The sequence below is a fragment of the Lathyrus oleraceus genome, chromosome 1, assembly GCF_024323335.1.
Source record: "Lathyrus oleraceus cultivar Zhongwan6 chromosome 1, CAAS_Psat_ZW6_1.0, whole genome shotgun sequence".
Classification (NCBI taxonomy): domain Eukaryota; kingdom Viridiplantae; phylum Streptophyta; class Magnoliopsida; order Fabales; family Fabaceae; genus Lathyrus; species Lathyrus oleraceus.
This window is the reverse complement of record NC_066579.1, coordinates 67,551,331-67,556,298: the sequence shown is the minus strand read 5'-3', so window position 1 is coordinate 67,556,298 and position 4,968 is coordinate 67,551,331.

Genomic DNA, 4,968 nt, shown 5'->3' with positions numbered 1-4,968 from the left:
CAACGCTGACATTCTCGAGCTGAAAGAGAAGATGGGAGAGTTGATCAACGTCATGTAAGGGTTCGCCTTGGGGAAGAAGGTACTTGTTGAGAAGGTGGAGAAGCTTGAGCGGGCTTCGGTTGCCAATAGTGGCAATAATCAAGAGGGTGTTTCTAACAATGGTCTTGGTGGTTCTAGGGATGGTGGTGATCCCAGAAGGAAGGCGACTACTGCTGGTATAGTGATCAACAATGGTGGAGGTTTCGGTTTTGCTACAGGCGGAGGGCTAGGTCCTGTAGGCAATAATCTGAAGGATAATCAGTTTCCTCCTTTCTTTGGGGCCGTGGAGGATAAAGAAGAAGATCAGTTCTCTGTGCTGAATGAGCAATTTGGTCAGTATGGTGTTCAACCACCAAACAAGGAAATTCAGGTACTAGTAGAGAAGATCAGGGCTCTGGAAAGCCATGCTACTCCTGGAGCTATCAATATGACAAACATGGGGCTAGTTGAGGGGATTGTGATCCCGCAGAAGTTTAAAGTGCCCACGTTTGATAAGTATAATTGGAGTTCTTGCCCGGAAACTCATCTTCAGGCCTTTGTCCGAAAGATATCTGCCTATACCATGGATCAGAAGTTATGGATGTACTTTTTCCAGGATAGCTTATCTGGTGGGTCTCTAGAGTGGTATACCAAGTTGAGATCATCAGATATCAAGAGCTGGCAGGATTTGGGAGATGCTTTCTTTAAACAGTATCAATTCAATGCTGACATGGCTCCTAGCCGTACCCAGTTGCAGGGTATGTCTCAGAAGCCAAATGAAGGGTTTAAAGAATATGCACAGAGGTGGAGAGAGTTGGCTTCCAGAGTTCAACCCCCGTTGGTGGATCGAGAGATGTCTGATCTGTTCATGGGTACCCTTCAGGGGACTTTTGCTGAGAGAATGGTGGGTTGTCCCGTCACTGGTTTTACAGACATAGTGGTGGCAGGTGAAAGAATTGAAAGTTGGCTGAAAATGGGGAAGATACAGGGAAATGCTTCGTCATCTGGATCGAAGAAACCCTTTGGTAACGGTCAGCGTAAGAAGGAGGGTGACACGAGTGCCGTGTATGCTCAAAGAGGACATGGTAGGGATCGTTACTACCAGCACACTGCTACGGTAACAATTCCTGCTGATAATCAACCTGCACAACAGCAATAGCAACAGCAAAGGCAGCCGCTTCAACAGAGAACACAGAGAGCCGGGTATCAAGTGAGAGGACGGATGACTGATCGTCAGTTTGACAGGCCACCCGTGACATATGCCTTTTTGCTAAAGAAATTGAAGGATCTCGGGTTGGTACAGCTGAGGACTTTGGCTCCGGTAAGACCAGATCAGAGGCCTGCCAACTATGATGAGAATGCTAAGTGCGAGTTCCATTCTGGTGCTCCCGGGCACAATGTTGAGGGTTGCAAAGCTTTTAAGCATGTTGTCCAAGACCTGGTGGACTCCAAGGCCGTTAATTTCGCGCCATCGCCAAATGTTAATGTTAATCCCATGCCGACGCATGGTCAGGTGGGGGTGAATGCAATTTCTGAGGATGCAGGCCATAGCTGCGCTGTGGGTGAAGAGATTGACAGTGACTGCGAGCTCGACTCGTGGATAAAACTGTGCGTACCAGGGATGGAGATCCAGAACTGGAAGGCCGAAAAGATCATCACTATCACTCTGCGTGAAGAGTAATATTTATGTTTTTCAATTCTGTTAGCATGAAAGCCATACGTTTTGCCCGAAACGTAATGGTCCATTGTAAGGGTCACCTCATGTGTTTCATTTTGCATTGTTTGCATCAGTAATAAAAGGATGTTTTTCCAATTAAAAGCGGTGTTCCCTATTTTTCATTTGTTTTTGCAGTTTAAAAATAAAACAATAAAAATGGCAATGTTTGTTTTCATTTTTCTTCCTTTTAATTTGCTTCGTTCCGGTTCTAAAAGCAATGCATGAATCAACATTCATGCAAATGCGATCATTCTCCGGACTCATTGATAACAATCCTATTACACCCTTATATGACTTCGACAATCCAATCTATCATGCCGAAGAAGAAGGCGAAGAAGATTGTGAACTGCCGGAAGAATTAGCCAGGTTGTTGAAACAAGAGGAGAAGGTGATTCAACCGCACGAGGAGCAAGTTGAGATTGTTAATCTGGGCACCGAGGAGGTCAGAAAGGAAGTAAAGGTTGGGGCCGCTTTGGAGGAGAATGTCAAGAGCTGAATGGTAGCGCTGTTGAGAGAGTATGTTGATATCTTCGCCTGGTCTTATCAGGATATGCCAGGGTTGGATACCGATATCATTGTACACAGGTTGTCGTTGAGAGAAGATTGTCCTCCAATGAAGCAGAAGTTGCGCAGAACTCGACCCGAGATGGCCATGAAAATCAAAGAGGAAGTACAGAAGCAGTTGGATGTTGGTTTCCTCGCTGTTACTAGTTATCCGCCTTGGGTCGCGAACATTGTGCCGATCCCGAAGAAGGATGGAAAGGTGAGGATGTGTGTGGACTACCGAGATTTGAACAGAGCTAGCCCGAAACATGATTTCCCATTACCTCACATCGATGTGTTGGTAGATAATACGGCTCAATTCTCGATGTTTTCCTTCATGGATGGCTTTTCTGGCTATAACCAAATTAAAATGTCGCCAGATGATATGGAGAAAACAACGTTCATCACACCGTGGGGCACTTTTTGTTATAAGGTGATGCCATTCGGTCTCAAGAATGCTGGCGCCACGTATCAAAGAGCTATGGTGACTTTGTTTCATGATATGATTCATCATGAGATTGAATGCTATGTTGATGACATGATAGCAAAGTCCCAAACAGAAGAGGGGCATTTGGTAGACTTGGCCAAGCTGTTTGACCAGTTGAGACAATTCAAATTGAGGTTGAATCCGAATAAGTGCACTTTTGGAGTGCGGTCCGGTAAGTTGCTGGGGTTTATTATAAGCGAAAGAGGAATCGAGGTTGATCCTGCTAAAGTAAAAGCAATACAAGAAATGCCTGAACCGAGAACAAAAAAAGAGGTTCGTGGTTTCTTAGGTAGATTGAACTACATTTCACGGTTCATATCTCATCTAACAGCCACGTGTGAACCCATATTCAAGTTGTTGAGAAAAGATCAAACGGTCAGGTGGAATGATGATTGCCAGGCGGCATTTGAAAAAATAAAAGAATATTTGCAGGAGCCTCCGATTCTGATGCCTCCTATGGAGGGACGACCGTTAATTCTGTACTTGACAGTCCTCGAGGGGTCTATGGGGTGTGTACTGGGGCAGCATGACGAGTCTAGTCGAAAAGAGCATGCAATTTATTACCTTAGCAAAAAGTATACCGACTGTGAAACAAGATATTCACTGCTCGAGAAAACTTGTTGTGCTTTGGCATGGGCTGCTCGCCGACTGAGATAGTATATGCTGGTTCATACCACTTTATTGATTTCCAAGATGGATCTGATCAAGTATATATTTGAGAAGCCAGCATTGACCGGACGGGTTGCAAGATGGCAAATGATTTTGACTGAATACGATATTCAGTATACTTCTCAGAAGGCAATCAAGGGGAGTGTATTGTCTAATTACCTTGCCCAACAACCCATTGAGGATTATCAACCGATGAAGTTTGAATTCCCTGATGAGGACATCATGTTTCTCAAATCAAAAGATTGTGAGGAACCTATCCCGGAGGAGGGGCCTGACCCTGAATCTGAATGGATTCTGATGTTTGATGGGGCCGTTAACATGAATGGTAGTGGAGTTGGTGATGTTTTGGTTACGCCGAAGGGATCCCACATTCCTTTTGCTGCACGGCTAACGTTTGAATGCACCAACAATATGGCTGAATACGAAGCTTGTATCTTGGGTATTGAAGAGGCGATTGATTTGCGGATCAAAAACCTTGTTATCTATGGAGATTCAGCTTTGGTCGTGAACCAGGTTAACGGGAAGTGGTATACACACCAATCTCACTTAATTCCATATCGGGATTATACGAGGAGATTGTTGACGTTCTTCACCAAGGTGGAATTGCAGCATGTGCCGAGAGAAGAAAATCCTTTGGCAGATGCTTTGGCTACTCTGTCCGCTTTGATCAAAGTGCAGTGGTGGAATCAGTTCCCTAGTGTTGAGGTGGGATGGTTGGATAGACCGGCTTATGTGTTTGCTGTCGACATAGCGCCTGATGATGAAAAGCCGTGGTATTATGATATCAAGCGCTATCTAGAAACCCAAGAGTATCCCGAGGGAGCGTCTAAAAAAGACCGAAAGACTCTGAGGAGGTTGACCATGGCGTTCTATTTGAACAAAGATGGGGTTTTGTACAAGAGGAATTTCGATTGGGTTTTGCTTAGATGTGTCGATGACAAAGAAGCAAGCCAACTGATGAAAGAGGAGCACGAGGGGTCGTTTGGTACCCATGCCAGTGGGAATGCGATGGTGAAAAAGTTGTTAAGGGCTGGATATTATTGGATGACGATGGAGGCTCAGTGTTTCAACTTCGTGCGGAAATGTCATAAATGCCAGATTTATGCTGATAAGGTGCACGTGCCTCCAAACCCGTTGAGTTTGATGTCATCTCCGTGGCCGTTTGCTATGTGGGGTATTGATATGATCGGAAAGATCGAGCCTACGGCTTCGAATGGGCACCGGTTCATATTAGTGGCTATTGATTACTTCACCAAGTGGGTGGAAGCGACATCTTATGCAAATGTGACGAAACAGGTCGTGGCCAGATTCCTGAAGAGAGACATTATTTGCAGATATGGGGTTCCCAAAAGAATCATTACTGATAATGGTTCTAATCTCAACAACAAGATGATGGCAGAACTGTGCCGGGAGTTCAAGATCGAGCATCACAATTCTTCTCCTTATCGTCCGAAGATGAATGGGGCGGTCGAGGCGGCTAATAAGAATATTAAGAAGATTGTGCAAAAGATGGTCGTGACCTATAAGGATTGGC